Source organism: Malus domestica, chromosome 11, assembly GCF_042453785.1.
Source record: "Malus domestica chromosome 11, GDT2T_hap1".
In the NCBI taxonomy this organism is placed as follows: domain Eukaryota; kingdom Viridiplantae; phylum Streptophyta; class Magnoliopsida; order Rosales; family Rosaceae; genus Malus; species Malus domestica.
In genome coordinates, this window is record NC_091671.1 from 25,249,862 (window position 1) to 25,267,824 (window position 17,963).

The 17,963-nt window shown below is 39.3% G+C and overlaps 1 long non-coding RNA gene across 1 annotated transcript; it reads left to right on the forward strand.

Moving 5' to 3' along the window:
• Positions 1 to 13,544: 13,544 nt before the first annotated feature.
• On the forward strand, positions 13,545 to 15,297 carry LOC139189671 (uncharacterized). The gene is made up of 2 exons (XR_011573511.1): positions 13,545 to 13,825; positions 14,335 to 15,297. It is a non-coding gene; the product is annotated as an uncharacterized lncRNA (long non-coding RNA).
• The last annotated feature ends 2,666 nt before the right edge of the window (positions 15,298 to 17,963 follow it).

Genomic DNA, 17,963 nt, shown 5'->3' on the forward strand with positions numbered 1-17,963 from the left:
CTTGAGCTGCTTCATTTGTTCTTTTCTGAGCAATTACTCATTGGTGCTACATTCTGTATCTTTTGGGAGAGAAATTTGTTATGTATTTTCATCTTCACACAAACCGAAAACTGATCCAAACCAATCCGCTACTGTTGGTTAACCGATCTGATCGGTTTTAGACCCAGCTTGATTGGTTTCAGTTTGCAATTTTGGCCCAACCAACTAGGTTGGTTTGGTTTCGGTTTTGGCCCAAAACCAACCCACGCCTGCCCCTAGAAATTCCTCGTGTAGAAAACAAATAAATAAATAACCCTTGAAATTTAGAGATCACAAGTTTTAACTTTAAATTTTATCTAAATAGTTGGTTTTTAATAGAAATAATATTGGGGAAAAGGAGAATCGAGCAAGAAGAATGTTGTTTTTGTTGTGGTCTATTTTTATCTAACAAAATAGAGAGGGCCAGCGGCAGTGGGAGAGAGAAGAGAGATGTGTGTTTGTAGAATTGTAGGGGAATGTGTGTGTTGTTATCCCTCCTACATTGTGCCTTTATTTATAGTAGTAAAGGGAGAGAAGATATTCCTTCTCCTCCAAGTAATACAAGTTGTAATAGGAAAGGATAACTAGAATCAAATCTAATCTAGGATTTACACAATCATACTTATTCTAGGAATGTTTACAACACTCCCCATTGAGTGTGCAAATACTTAAGGTAGATTTAGCATCATGCAGAAGTTGAGGAAGTCGACTCGTTGGCACTGATTCCAAGGAACAACGCTTATTCTCAATAAGGTAGGAACTTGAATAAGTAGTAAGTCTCACTAAAAAAAAACCCTAAGGCTATGGCAAAAACCCAAGTAGGGACAAAATCCATAGTCTAAGGAAAAATGCGTGAGAAATGCAAAGTCAAAAGAAACGTCTACAGGACGTCATCAGGGATATGACCAGCCCAAGGTGGGTGCCTCGTTAAAACCTAGTTAGGTAGCAAAAACCTAGTGGGAAAAATGCTCCTAATTGTAGGGAAAAAGAGTACATTAAGATCAAGCAAGTATCCAGAAGATACTCCCCTTGAGTTTGACATAATTCCAAAGAGAAATAGCAAAGTTACGACTCAGAAAGTTTATGCATACCAATTCTATGAACAAGCTTCTGAAACGTCGCCTTCGGTAGTGATTTGGTGAAGAGGTCGGCCAGATTGTCTTGTGATCGGATTTGCGTGACTTCAATCTTCTGATGCTCTTGTTGTTGATGTGTAAAGAAGAACTTCGGCGCAATATGCTTGGTGTTGTCTCCTTTGATGTAACCCTTCTTGAGCTGTTCGATGCAAGCTGCGTTGTCTTCAAAAATCGTCGTCGGGGCATTAATGGCGGGATGAAGATCACATGAGCTTCGAATATGGCCCATTACTGCTCTTAACCAAAAGCATTCCTGAGTTGCTTCATGTAAGGCGAGAATTTCAGCATGGTTAGACGAAGTGGCAACTAAGGTCTGTTTAGTTGACATCCAAGATATTGTGGTGCCTCCAACGGTAAAGACATAACCCGTTTGAGAACGCGCCTTGTGCGGATCAGATAAGTATCTAGCATCGGCATAACCAACAAGGCGAGAATCAACCCGATGAGCATAGGATGCGACATCACTCGAGGATTCGTAGGGATAGAATAAGCCTAAATCCGTAGTACCCTTAAGGTAACGAAAGATGTCTTTCACGCCAGTCCAATGTCTGCGTGTTGGTGCATTGCTATATCTTGCCAAAAGATTAACAGCGAAGGAGATGTCGGGTCTAGTGCATTGAGCTAAGTACAATAAAGCGCCTATCGCACTTAGATAAGGAACTTCAGGCTCCAAAATCTCTTCATCATCCTCCTTCGGACGGAAGGATCTCGCTTTGCATCTAGCGTACGAACGACCATAGGAGTACTCGAAGACTTCGCTTTATCCTCATTAAAACGGCGCAACACCTTCTGGGTGTAGTTCGATTGATGTACTAAGATTCCATCCAAACAATGCTCTATCTCGAGACCGAGACAGTATCGAGTCTTTCCTAGATCTTTCATCTCAAATTCCGACTTCAGGTGCGAAGCAGTTCTCGCGAGCTCTTCAGGAGTTCCGATGAGATTCATGTCATCGACATATACTGCAACAATCGCAAATCCGGAATGTGACTTCTTAATGAACACACAAGGGCATAGTTCGTTGTTCACATATCCCTGACTAGTCAAATACTCACTCAGACGGTTATACCACATTCTTCCGGATTGTTTCAAACCGTATAGTGAACGCCTCAGCCGAATTGAGAGCATGTTCCGGGGTTTGGAAATATTTGAACCAGTCAATGTAAGTCATTCGGGAACTTTCATATAAATTTCCGTATCAAGATCCCCATAGAGATACGCGGTTACTACGTCCATCAGCTGCATATCCAGTTTTTCAGAAACTACCAAATTGATAAGGTATCGAAAAGTAATCACATCCATAACGGGTGAGTAAGTTTCGTCATAATCAATCCCGGGGCGTTGTGAGAAACCTTGTGCTACAAGACGAGCTTTGTAACGCACAATTTCGTTCTTCTCATTACACTTCCGAACGAAAACCCACTTGTAGCCAACGGGCTTCACATGTGGAGGAGTAGGAACTACAGGTCCAAACACCTTACGTTTCGCAAGTGAATCAAGTTCGACTTGGATTGCTTGTTTCCAGTTTGACCAATCAGCTCTACGTCGACATTCATCAACGGAACGCGGTTCAATGTCATCGCTCAACATGATCTCAGTAGCTATTGCAAATGCTAATGTATCGTCGACAATCATCTCATTTCTACGCCACACATCATCTAAGCTAGCATAATAGACCGAAATCTCATGATTCTCGGGAGGAGGATTCGTCTCTTCAAGGACGCTTTCATAATCTAGAATTTCCTCATGAGTTGGGTAAAATGAGTAAGCGATAGTCAGATTCACGGTAGGCTCTTCAGGACCTTGTGCCGTGGTTTTCCTCTTCTGGGGGTGTGAATCCTTTGAACCAAGGGGTCTGCCACGCTTTTGTGTAGGGGCAGATCATTGGCTAGCCGCTAATGTACGTGGATCACCAGAATTGGCGTTCCGGGCTTCCAGGAGGGTAGTCTGTCGTACATTTGGTACATCTATCTTTGCAGGCGTATTCGCAGCTGGAATATGTGATCTTGTCACGCGCGCTAGATCGGTGAAAGCATCTGGCATGCTCTGAGCTATGCTCTGGAGATCTAATATGCGCTGCACTTCAGCTTCAGACTGAGCAGTGCGGGGATCTAAATGAGACAAAGTGGGAGTCGTCCACGATAATTCGCGTCGTTCATTCGGAACGTTGACGTTCTTATCTCCCCCTAACGGCGGGAAGACTGTCTCATAGAAGTGACAATCCGCGAAACGAGCGGTAAACAGATCACCTGTCAAAGGTTCTAAGTAACGAATAATCGAAGGAGAATCATATCCGACATAGATTCCCATCCTTCGCTGAGGCCCCATTTTTGTACGTAAGGGCGGCGAAATCGGCACATAGACTGCACAACCAAAAATGCGCAGATGCGATATGTCGGGTTCGCATCCGGTGACCAACTGAAGGGCACTAAATGGTTGTGTCGCAACGGGCCTCAGGCGGACCAACTTTGCTGCGTGCAATATTGCATGGCCCCAAGCAGCGATCGGGAGCTTGGTACGTATGACCAATGATCGAGCAATCATTTGTAAACGCTTAATGAAAGCCTCTACCAGGCCGTTCTGGGTGTGAACATGGGGTACAAGATGTTCAACTTCAACCCCAACCGACATGAAATAGTCATCAAAAGTTTTAGATGTGAATTCTCCAGCATTATCCAATCGAATAGATTTGATCGGATAATCAGGGTGGTGAGCCCTGAGCTTGATAACCTGAGCCAACAGTTTGGAGAATGCAACGTTCCTTGTGGACAACAAGCACACGTGTGACCAACGTGTAGAAGTGTCAACCAAAACCATAAAATATCTAAATGGTCCGCAGGGAGGTTGAATCGGTCCACAAATGTCCCCCTGAATCCGTTGTAGAAAAATGGGAGGATTCGAACGAATCTTGTCATAAGAAGGCTTAGTAATAAGCTTTCCCATAGAACATGTTTGACATGCGATTTCATGGATCGAACCTAAGCTTCGGGTTAGTGGATGCCCGTGTGAAGTTTTGAGGATACGGCGCATCGCTATTTGTCCAGGATGTCCCAAACGATCATGCCAAAGTGTAATTTCATGCGTGGTCCCTGTGGTAGGGCCGGCCACATAGTGGCATTCGATGGGGCGTATGGTCGTAGTATACAAACCACTCGGGTTACACTCCATCTTCTCTAGAATACACTTCGGCCATATTCGTAGGAAGTTACGCACAGAAATTCAACTCCGTTTTCTACGTGGGTTTCAGCGTGGTAATTGTTATCTCTAATGTCCTGAAACTTAGTAACGTTCTTCCGGAACGTGGAGAATAGAGTGCCTCAGCAATGGTCAAGATTGTACCATTGGACAACATTATACGTGCCTTACCGTATCCTTCTATCAGGTTGGATGGGCCTGAGAGGGTTGTCAGAGGTGCATTCTTAGGTACGAAGTTAGTGAAATAGATGCGTTCACGCAAAACAGTATGCGTGGTTGCACTATCTGCCAGACAACTAACTTTCCCACTAGTCATACCTAGAATGAAAAATTAATTTGAATTGGTCACATGCATAAAAGTTTATAAAAACAAGTATCAATTCAAAATAATTTCATTTATTCAAGGATTAAAACTGAATATCCAAAATAAATCGCCAACTAATAATCCAAAACATGAAGGAAAATTGTTCAAAATCAACCAAAAAACAAGGTGGGTTGCGGCGACTATGTGGAATTCGGCCCTAATTGTCTTATTTCAACTAAAAAAAAGTCTATGTCTAAGATTCTAATCTTCCATAGGAGTGGTATCTTCCTGAAAGTCAGAAACCTCCATCTTTGTAGTCTCCGGTTCGTCCACTTGCATGAAGTTTGATTTAAACTTCTTACGACGAGAATGATATTCATCTACAACCTTCTTGGGAGCACGGCAAATACGGGACCAATGGTCCTTTGAACCACAACGATAGCACATATCGTCATTCATTGTGGCAAGTGCTTTGCCCTTATTCTTGAAGTTCGGGGCCTTAGGAGCGAGGTTTGGGCGTTTCTGGGCTTTGTTTCCTCCCTTAGATGAGCCTTGACTCTGTTGACCTTGGTGGGATGGCTTCTGGCCGCCCTTACCACACATCTTTTGGCGTTTTGGGTGCTGATTAGTGCTATAATATGCTTCAGGCACAGCAGTAGCCCCAGTAGGTCGAGCTTGATGATTCTTCATCAACAGCTGGTTCTGCTTTTTAGCAAGAAGTAAAACAGAGATCAAATCCGAGAACTTAGTGAACTTCTGAGCTCTATATTGTTGCTGCAGGACAATATTAGAAGCAGATAAGGTCGAGTAGGTCTTCTCCAGGAGATCATCTTCAGTCAAAGTTTCATTGCAAAACTTGAGAAGTGATCGGATTCGACAAACTTCAGAATTATATTCATTCACAGACTTAAAGTCTTGGAAGCGCAAGTGTTGCCAGTCGTGTCTTGCTTCAGGCAAGAATATGTCCTTTTGGTGATCGAAACGATCAGCCAAAATGACCCATAATGCACGTGGATCCTCCTAAGCAAGGTACTCAGTTTGCAGAGCGTCATGAATATGTCTTCGGATGAAGATCATAACAATAGCTTTTTCAGCTTCGCCAACAGGTTCGGTTGTTGCTTCTTCAATAGCAGGACGCAAGTTCTTGGCAGTGAGGTGGAGCTTCACATCTTGAACCCACTTAAGGTAGTTCCTTCCAGAGACCTCCAAAGCGGTGAAGTCGAGTTTGTTCAAATTCGACATGTTCCTATCACAAATAGATGGACAAGATGTGGTTAGTGTAATGGAGAAAAATCAATCCATTCACATAGGAGTAGAACATACAGGTTCTAATAGACATGTATTGGTTTAATTTTGCATGAAAAACTTCGGGTTTTCATGGGTGATATGTGTAAAAGAAAACTTCAGGTTTTCAAACAAGGCATGTTTATAAGAAACTTCGGGTTTCGAAGTAATTATGAACTTTAGGTTCATATATTCCTGCAGGCAAACACAAATATATATGCAAACAAATATGCAACAAATATATGCAAAAATATTGTATAATGATAATTGAATTAATTTATTTGGTCTTCGGGGCCAAATTAAAGTGTGGGTGAAAATATAAAAACCCATATTATTTAAAAATATTAAATAATAAAATCTCGGGGCCTAAAAATATAGGCAAAGCCCACAGGTGGCACATGGAGCTCACGGGTAGACATGGGCAAGGGGAATGGGCTGCTGAGTGCAGCCCCAAAAAAAAAATTTCTTTTTTTTTTCTCACGGGTCCCTTCAGGCGAGCCAAAAAAAAATTTTGTTTGTTTTTTTTTTTTTGCTTTTCCCACACGGGCTGGGCCGTGACATCTCAGAGCAGCAGCAAGCCCAAAGGGCGCTGATGCAGGCCGAGGGACAGGAGCCCACTAGGGCTCGAATTTTTGGGATCAAACACCCTAGCGAGTGCTGGGTGTGTGTCGCCGGAGAAGAACACCGGACCTGGCGCTTCTGGCGTCGGTCGGGGTGTTGTTTAAGACTCGATTTGAGTCATGGTGACCATGGGGGTGAACGGAGATTTGAAAAAATCTCGATATTCATTGTAAAACCCTAGAAATTGGATTGTAATTAAAAAAAAATCGAATTTTCAGACAAAAATTCGTCGGGGACGACTGCAGGTCGTCGGGGGTAACTGGGCATGGCTGCAGGCCATGTTGGTTGGCGATTTCATGGGTGGCGACGCCTTCTGGGCGTCGGGTTTGGGTGTTGGGCCTGGAGCCGTGGCTCCAGGATTGGTTCTCAGCTCGGGAAAGCATGGGGGATGAGTTGGGCCATCGCAGGCTGCGGGCCTGGTGGCTTGTGGCTTGCATGGTGCAAGTGCACGGGTTCGAACAGAACCCTAATTCCCCAATCGCAAAATTTATTTTATTTTATTTTATTTTTAATTCAATTATATTATATGCATGTATAATTCTAATGAATCACATATTTACGTTGATGCATATGCAAATAATAGTTTCAATGCATGTACATATGTAAGATTCAATTCATGGCAAATATCAAATTCACATAATTGTAGCAATTTTGGTTATGAAGCATACACAATTTATGTAGAATCTAAAATACGTTAAACGTAAAGTTGGGTCATGCATCATGGTGAATGTTCATGCTATCAGGGCTTGCAAAATATCGAGTTAAAAGCCGTTGTTTGGAAAGAACCTGATTGCGTGATGATGTGGATGAACTGGTTTGATGCAGAAAAAAAATCTCCAACGTCAGATTCCTAAGCGCAGCGGTAGGAGCGTGCTGATAACGTGTTGTGGTCTATTTTTATCTAACAAAATAGAGAGGGCCGGCGGCAGTGGGAGAGAGAAGAGAGATGTGTGTTTGTAGAATTGTAGGGGAATGTGTGTGTTGTTATCCCTCCTACATTGTGCCTTTATTTATAGTAGTAAAGGGAGAGAAGATATTCCTTCTCCTCCAAGTAATACAAGTTGTAATAGGAAAGGATAACTAGAATCAAATCTAATCTAGGATTTACACAATCATACTTATTCTAGGAATGTTTACAACAGTTTTAACTTTAAATTTCATTAAAATAGTTGTTATTTTCTAAAATTTCACGGCAGATTTTTATTATTTATTTTTAGAAGAAAACACCATGTATGTCACCTTCACTGTGCACAACCATCGTTGCTGCCATGATCGTCACCACCACCTCCTCAACTCCAGAACAATCCCGTCGCCGCCACCATCTCACTATCATCACCTTCACCACTACCACCCACAACCTTCCCATGGCTATAAGAGCAGTTCCACTATGGGCAATAACCCGGTGGACTGGCTCTCAAACAGGGCCAGAAAGCTCGAGCAACTTGGTCCAGCATGTGCTGGCAATGGAGCCCGAGCGGGCCCGAGGGGGAGGCCCGGCAGGAGTTGCTAGCTTGAGAGATCGAAGGGCATGTGACACAAGGCTGACGTCTGGGCGACATCAGCCACGTGGTGAACGGGCCTGGACAGAGTCGAAGAGCGGCAACACCTTCATGCGGTGGTGGACGGGCCTGGACAACACTTCGTAGAGGTCGATCTCGACGCTGGTGACGCCGATATCCCGGAGACCAAGGGCGAGCTTCTCGCCGACGCGAAAGGCGACGACGACGACTCTCCCCAACCCCAATGCCTCCTCCTCCCTTCGTAAAACGATGCCCAGCCGAAGTCTTCCGCATCCGCGACACGTGTCTCGCTCGCCAACACGCCGATCATCCTGCTCGTCTGCTTCCACAAGGCGCTGCAGGCCGAGCTCCTCGATCTCCGCCTTGTGACCACTGCCCGCCTTGGAGAATGGATCACGTGACCGCCAAGACTGCGACTTCGTTCTCCTGCTTCTGCGGCGCTTTGAGTTCCTCAAGCTCGCGTATGAGTACCACTGCTTTGCAAAGGACGAGGTCAGCTCAAAGTTTTTGAATTGATTAACAGTTCCTAATGTTTCGTAATTTAACTAATTAACTAAATCAAATTCTTTAAAGCTGAATTCTTTAGTTCCAAATTAGAAATTAGAATTGCATAATTTGATTAGTTAATTGCTTGAGCAAACTGTTTTAAAGATGAAAAATTTAGTCAAAATTTGACTAGTTAAAATGTGAGAAGTTGCATTAACTTTGCAATGGAATTTGCATCTTTAATATTTAGGGAACTTTAACGAAAAGCACCTAGTACTGTTCACTTTAATGAAAAACCACATTTTTACACTAAAAAGTCAATCAGGTACTATTCACTTTACCCTTTATTTTGTCCTTATCATTAAAACTCAAAGTTTTCAAGTTATTTTCATTAGTTTATCTTAATATTTAATCTTTAATTTTTACTTTTCTTAAAATAATTATTTTGTATTATTTTATAAATAAATAAAATACTATTATTTTATTGCCTATTGACATGGCTATTCAATGTAGGGATGAAGATGCAAAATGCAGTTACTATTCATTAAGGGCAATTACTGTTCACTGAGTGGATTAAATAGTGAATAGCCTTGGGGGGGCCTTAGGAACGGTGGAGTTGCTCTAAGAGCAACTCAAGTGTAGGAGAACGGTGGAGTTGCTCTTAGAGCAACTCCACCGTTCCTAAGGCCCCCCAGGGCTATTCACTATTTAATCCACCCATTGAACAGTAACTGCCCTTAATGAATAGTGCATTCCCCTGACAATTGTCTTTTGCATCTCCACCTCTGCATTGAATAGTCCTGGTAATTGGCAATAAAATATTATTATTTTTTATTTATAAAATAATACAATAATTTTATTTGTAATTTCGGATAAGATTTTTAATCGTTCTCGTTGCGCCACGTGTCATAATCCGAAAAGCCAATAGCAATAATTTTTTTTGTATTTTTGTATTTATAAAATAATTCAAAAGAATTTTATTTGTTATTTCAGATAAGATTTTTAATCGTTCTCGTTGCGCCACGTGTCATTATCCGCAAAGACAATTATTGGTGATGGATTTCCGATAAGATTTTTAATTGTTGTGTCAAGGCACGTGTCATTATCTGAAAAGACAATTATTGATGATGGATTTCTGATATGGTTTTTAACCAATCACGCCGTGCCACGTGTCACAATCCGATTACAATCTTTGAGGATAGATTTCCACCAGATTTTTAACGAAAGTAGGTAACAAATAAATAATACGAACAAATAATTATAATGAAAGTAGGTAACAAATAAATAATACAAACAAATAATTATAATGAAAGTAGCTAACAAATAATTATAATGAAAGTAGGTAACAAATAATACAAACAAATAAATATAATGAAAGTAGCTAACAAATAATTATAATGAAAGTAGGTAACAAATAAATAATACAAACAAATAAATATAATGAAAGTAGTTAACAAATAATACAAACAAATAAATAATATATTGTTACCTGATCCACTAAATTTTCCCCACTTCGAAGATTACCACTAGCTTGTGCCAAGACGTCTCTCCACGTAGTAAACGATTGACTAAGTAATTTCCAACGACTGGACATCGATTCTTTAGTTCTTTGCCCACCCATTTTCTCAAGATAATTGGTATGAATAAGACTCCACATTTCTCGCAACTGCATCTCATTACTCGTAATCGAATCATGAGTAACTTGAACCCAACTAGTACACAACGCAACATCTTCAAGAAGCGTCCAATTCGTACCTGCTTAAGTAGTCATTTTGTTGGAAAAAAATTGGATTGAAACTTTGAGAGAAAGATAGGAATGTGGTTGAAAGTAGTTGAGAAAATATGAAATTGTGGTGTAGGGTAGAAGATAATGAGAAGGTATTTATAGAAAAGTAAAATCAAAATTTTTTATAATTTTTCATAATCTTTTTTTGGATTTTTAAGAATTTTTTACATATTTTTTAATTTTTATTCATCTAATTAATCTCTGCCGTTGGATTTAAAAAATTTAAATTCCAACCCTCCAGATTGTGCCACGTGTCACAACGGTAACATTTTAGATTTTTAAACTGTTTTTTTTAATTTACAAAGCCTAATAACGTGGACCGTTGATCTTAGATCAAACGGATGAAATTAAATGAGATTTTTAAATGTTTTTTACCGTTGGAAATCCAACGGTCCATAAAATAGGACCGTTTCAATCGAACGGACATGGGGAAGCCACGTGGCTTCCCCAACGGTAACTTTTCACAACTGATGTCGCGGGCCGCAGCCCTGTTTTTTTTTCGGAAGACTCGCGCCCATGCACGCGTGAAATGCACGCGCCTGACGCAGCCCTCGGGCTCTCGGGCTGGTAATCCTCGACGGGCTTGCTCCTCGGGCCTCGCCTGTCTCTTGGGCTTCCCAACACTAGAGGTCATCCCCCCAGCAATTTGCTACTGTTTGGAGGACTGGCCCCCGAGCAACCTCCCCTGGTGCTCTAACCACAACCACGAAAGTCACCACATTTTTATGGCCATCCTTCATTCCCATCATTTGAAAGTTTTATAGTACTTGGCGCTTGTTGAATAGAATTGGCATGGACTAATTGTAAGGATTAGTTTGGATAGACAGCCTTGTTTAAGGCCCATGTTTTAAATGGCTTAATAAGGCTATCCAGTTTAGTTTGACGATTAAGATATTGTGTAGTGTCGGACACCTGGAATTTGAATATTTTATTAGAGGTCGTTAAAATGTGTAAACATGAAGGAAAAAAAAAGTGAACATATTCTTAGCTAGTTAGTGGTATTTTTGTTTAATAATTAGTACTACGAGTTTATTGTATTTTTGTTTATTTGCAAGTGAGTAGTTTGAGATTTGGCTCATATGAACGGCAAGAACATATAATATTTGTATTGAATTCAATACATAGTTATGGTTGACCGATTGTATGTCTTAGCTCAATCTTCTTACTCTAAGCATGTTTAATTGCAAGGAATGAATATCATTTATATTCATGTGTACAAGTAATGTATTAAATTGAAATGTTTTAAAGATATTATATGAGATTGCAATTACACCCAAATATAAGGGGTAAAATATAATTTACCCTTTATTGATCTAAGATCCCCCTTCTCCTCTCCAGTCCACAATAATTACAATTTTGATTTACAAGAAGGAAACTAACAGAGCAGATTCCTAAGTGATTAATTCCAGTCTAACATTGCCCTCCCCCCTTCACGCAAAATGGTTAATTATGATTAGCATCCTCGGGTTTAGGTAATGTTCCTCCAATGATTGTAGTACCAAGTACTTCTTGGCTAGCTTTATTATGATCAGATTTTATAAGTAAGCATCTCTTGTAAAATCTGAGCAACACCAAATCCTGCTAGAGCCCAAACTTTCATTTCTCCTACCCGTTGTCACCCTTGCTTGGCCCTTCCTCTAAGGGGTTGTTGTGTAACAAGTGCATAATGTCCTCCATTTAGTTTGCTTGGGGTAGAAGTTTTGTATAAATTGCATCGCCATGATATTAAGTATTTTGATTTAAGTTTTTTTCTTTCTAAGAGGTGGAATAGAATAACTCGGTTGAAGCGTAATGATCATACATATGTAATGCTTGTAAGTCCCATATAGTTCCTATTCTTCTACCCTTTCCCGAGAGTCCACACCAGAATAAATGAAGTTTTCTGAAAATACCTGCTAGTGGAGGAAGACCTCCTAAGGATAAGAGAAATAGTGCTAAAGAGAGAGAGCCAAAAAAGAATCCTTTGTGTATAATCCCGTATAATCTCGAATGTTATTAGTTCTGGTACGTAGACAAATGGTACAACGCAAGCACAAGTTCCTAGATTCATGGAGATCTAGAACAACATATAAGTTATCATGCTTGCATATCCACCATTTGAGTCCCTAACAATGATTCCAATAACTACATGTCCAATTTGACCTATGGACGAATATGCAAGCTTGATTATCTTCATGCATAAAGACACTAGATTACCTAGTAAAAGATTTTAAAATCATCACAAACCTCCCTTTTTTTTTTCTATCGCAATTTCTAGATTATTATATGATAATTTTTTTAACTTTTCAGGACAAGTTTGGAGTAAAGAACACCATGAAGCGGCTGATAGAGAGCTTTGGTAAACAAGTCAACAAGAAGTTGATCATCATAGGCAATATAACATGCTTGACGACTACCAAGATCCATTTTCTCCTGAACAAAGTGGTAATTAAGTTTAATATGACGTATGACAACATAATAAACAAGAGTAGCAGCAAGATAAGTGACACTGATACTGTTGCAATGAAGCAAAACAAAAAAATGGCAATCGAACACCAAGTCCTCTACGTAGAAAGAAAAGCCATGTGGTCTCAACATAGATATAAAGTAGGTCTGGCAATTCCTGACACGACCCAATAACCTGACACGACACGACACGAAATTAACAGGTGTTTGGATCGACACGATAATGAATCGGGTCGTTATCGGGTAACTTGATAAGCACCTATTAAGATAACAGGTTGGTTCGGGTATACACGTAAGTAACACGATACACGATAAGCAGTTTATTAATTTTATAATTTTACAACCCTAAAAAAATACTACAATAATTATATATATTAATTTAACAATTGTATACCCCTAAAACTATAATAATTATATATATATATATATATATATTAAATTAAATATTAAAAATTGATGACCATTTGTGACGACCCGTCCCTAATTTTCATATGTAATTTGACGATTATGCCCTTATTGGCAAGTGACGTGGACTTATTCTGATCTCTTTCCTTTTTATTTCTCGCTATCGCATTTAATTGTACACGTTGTTGCGGGTGTACGTAAATATTATCAGTACGAAATACTATTCCGGATAGATTTTCGATACTCTTTTCTATACAAAAGTCTAAAGCCTATCCCTAGCTTCTACCTAGTCCATCCCGTGCACCCTCCTCCATTATTTACTCCTTCACCTATCCCATCTCTCCCTCAGTTCTGTCCCCCAATCAGAAAAGCAACCTCACATCACACTCTCTCTCTCTCTCTTCTCTCTCTCTCCCTCGCCGAGCTCCCTCTTCCTCTCTGCAACCTTCACAAAAACACACCAAAACTCACAAACGTGACAAACCAACTACACCATTGTGTTCATCTCAGTCCCACGATCACAACCATATCCTTGAAATCTGGTGTAGACGAGTTTTGACTCACTAACTCGGAAGGTCGACTCGACGAGTTCGACATAACGATTTTCAGGCCATTCATGGCTTAGGTAAGCCTCGAGAAACCCTTAGAACCTTCATTTCACTTCTATGGGTTGATATTGATCTCTTGTTTGTGTTTTGAACGTATGGTTTTACCCATAAAACTCAAGAAGAAGAAGTACCTGCACGTTTTTTAGTCAAGGACCGTGACCATTTGGTCCCTTTCAACCCATTTTTCCGGTCAACCTTGACCACATCTGGGCTTCTACTAGGCACAAACTTGTTCTCTACATTCCTAACTTCAAAATGGCTTTTGAATCAATGAGTTTGGTTAAGTAATGAGTTAGAAATCAACTCTGGAAGTTGGGAGTGCAGCCACTTTGGGCGGCACGTGACAGCGCAGCATGTGACAGCACGTCCGGCCTCCGGCTGGCGTGTGGTTGACACGTGTGTGTTCGTGTCGTCGAGTAGATCGATTTCATATATTTAAACCCTAGGTTTGAGCAAACTATGGGGGTTTTATTTAGGTTTCCGTTATGTGCTTTAATTAATGTTATTTTAGTTATTTCACATATAGGAAAACTTATCCCGAGGATTTACGAGGCCAAGCTAGGCTCGGGGGCTACAACCCAGCAACGTACTTGTGAGTGGGCAATTGTTTTATACCTATACATATTTATAGTTTCCATCACTTTTATGCTTATATTGCCAGTATCGTTATTATGATATATATTGTGATAAATGCTGATATATGGCTGAGATATTACTAACATGACATTCATACATACTTATATACATGCTCATCTTGCTGCACCTCGGTGTTAGTACTCGCCCCAGGGCCAGGGCCAGTCCTTCACATGTATGTTCACATCCACACCATTTGCTCGCCTTGGATCCAAGTTAGGTGCCAGTCATGTCGGGTAGATTGCATTAGGCAATCCGACTTGTATGTGATGTGCTTCTGCACCAGTTTTCACGTGATCGTAGTACTAGAGCATATTGATTACACCCAGTCCTGCTCGTGTTAGAAACTATCTATTCGAACTTGTGTGTCAGTTTAGATGGATGAGCATTTAGTTATACTTGATTATCACATGATTATTACTATGGCATTTGATACATCATTACTTGGCATATTCCTGGTTATATTACTGCCATAATATTATCGAATTATTGTTTATATACCTGACTAGCATGTTTTAAGGAAACTATACTTGTTTTACGGTGAGGGGTTAGTATTTTCAAAGTTAAAGGTTTTCTTATAAGCATTGTTTTGCTGACCCACTCAACTTTGTTTTTCGCCCCTCCAGGACCTAGATAGCTGTACTCTTTGTGGCACTCGAGGAATCTCGGCAGTTCTGACATTTCCTTCTGTTTAGACGTACGAACTTATCACTATTATGTAATAAGTGTACTTTGGTTGTTTTGACTACTCTTCTGTAGTCTCATTGTCTATTACGCTCTGAATAATTGTAGTGGGTTCAACTCACGATCGTGCACTTTTTCACTGTTTAGTTCTAATTAGTTTTAATTTTATTCACTTTTTGCATCACTTACCCTTATGGTTATGTCACCTTACGATGATGGCCATCATGGTTCGACCTTTCCAGGTCGGGGTGTGTCACCATTGGATCGGCTTAAATATACATACTATTCAATTTCTGAAGTGTTATACGTACAAAATAAATATATATATATACACACCATTGAACTTGACGGGATACGAATTCTACGAAAGTAATTTCAACGATCCAACCGTCAAACTTGTTTGTATATGCTTCGAGATCGCATCAGCAAAAAATCGCAAAAAACAAACATTCACAGATCAAGTAACGAGACAAAACTTTTCAACGGTTATCAAAGAAAAATCACGATTTAACGGTTATTTTAACTCCGATTTTGATGATTTTTTTACAGCTACACTCCTTGACCCTATATGAATACAATGAATGAACTCGATCTTCAATTTAAAATATTTACACTAGTGGATACCTCAAAATCTTATGTTATACTTAATGAAAGTGTGCATAAACTCTTAAGTGTTAGTGAATTTATTGTTTTGATGGGATACGCATTCTACAAAACTAGCTTCAACGGTCTAACCGTCAAACATGTTTGTATATACTTCGAGATCGCATACGCCAAAAATTGCAAAAAACAAACATTCAGTGATCAAGTAACGGGACAAAACTTTTCAAAACAGTTATAAACGAAAAATCACGATTTAACAGTTATTTTAACTTCGATTTTGATGATTTTTTATAGCTACACTCCTTGACCCTATATAAATACAATGAATGAATTTGATCTTCAATTTAAAATATTTACACTAGTGGATACCAGAAAATCTTATGTTATACTTAATGAAGGTATAAATAAACTCTAAGTGTTAGTGAATCTATCGTTTTGATGGGATACACATTCTACGAAACTAATTTCAACGATCCAACCATCAAACTTGTTTGTATATGCTTCAAGATCGCATACGCCAAAAATCGCAAAAAAAAACATTCAGGGATCAAGTAACAGGACAAAATTTTTAGACGGTTATCAATGAAATATCACGATTTAATGGTTATTTTAACTCTGATTTTGATGATTTTTTACAGCTACAATTTTTGACCCTATATGAATACAATGAATGAATTCGATCTTCAATTTAAAATATTTACACTCTTATGTTATACTTAATGAAAGTATGAATAAACTCTTAAGTGTTAGTGAATCTATTGTTTTGATGGGATACACATTCTACGAAACTAATTTCAACGATCCAACCGTCAAACTTGTTTGTATATGCTTCGAGATTGCATAAGCTAAAAATCGCAAAAAACAAACATTCAAAGATCAAGCAACGGGACAAAACTTTTCGACGGTTATCAACGAAAAATCACGATTTAATGGTTATTTTAACTCTGATTTTGATGATTTTTTACAGCTACACTCCTTGACCCTATACGAATACAATGAATGAACTCGATCTTCAATTTAAAATATTTACACTAGTGGATATCTTATGTTATACTTAATGAAAGTATGAATAAACTCTTAAGTGTTAGTGAATCTATTGTTTTGATGGGATACGCATTCTACGAAACTAGTTTTAGCAATCCAACAGTCAAACATGTTTGTATCGCATACACTAAAAATTACAAAATACAAACATTCAGCGATCAAGTAATAGGACAAAACTTTTTGACGATTATCAACGAAAAATTACAATTTAACAGTTATTTTAACTCCGATTTTGATGATTTTTTACAACTACACTCCTTGACCCTATTTGAATACAATGAATGAACTTGATTTTCAAGTTAAAATATTTACACTAGTGGATACCACAAAATCTTATGTTAGTGAATTTATCGTTTTGATGGGATACGCATTCTATGAAACTAATTTCAACGATCCAACAATCAAACTTGTTTGTATATGCTTCAAGATTGCATAAGCTAAAAATCATAAAAAACAAACATTCAGAGATCAAGCTGACACACCCTGACCGAGGCCAAGGCATGCTGGCTGTCACGTGAGAGTGACGTAGCTATGTGCACAGTGCAGAAGCGATAAAGATAGCAAACATACGAATAATTAAAAACCACATTTATGGAGTGCACTACTAACAGGAAGTGATAGGAGTTAGTTACAACAGTAAACACTCCTAATCAGAGCATAATAAGTCTAGGTGCAGTCCAGTAGGACAAGTACTAGTTACACAGTACCAGGAATGTTCTACTATTAATCAAATAGGTCAGAACTGCCGACGATCCCGAGCCACCAACAACAAGCTTACTTAGAACCTGGAGGGGCGCAAAACAGAAAACGTGAGTGGGCAAAAACAAATGTTTTACAAACCATTTCATTTATCAATATACTAACCCCTCGCTGTAAAACATGTATAATTTTCCCAGAATCAAGATATAGGCATATACATTATTGAATATGAAAATATATCAATTCAAATCATATTTCACATAATCATAAGCATATATATGCCATGTTAAGATATGACAGAGTAAACAATTCAGGTAAGAATAAATTCATAGAAATATGATATGTTAGCCGGAACCCCTGAAGTAGTCTGTACGACTGAATTCATAGCTCAAACTCAATCTAGCCGGAGTCACTACTATGACCTATACGGCAATATACTGCACATAAGTCGGAACCACTGAAAATGGTCTGTACGACAAGATTGGGTGAAAT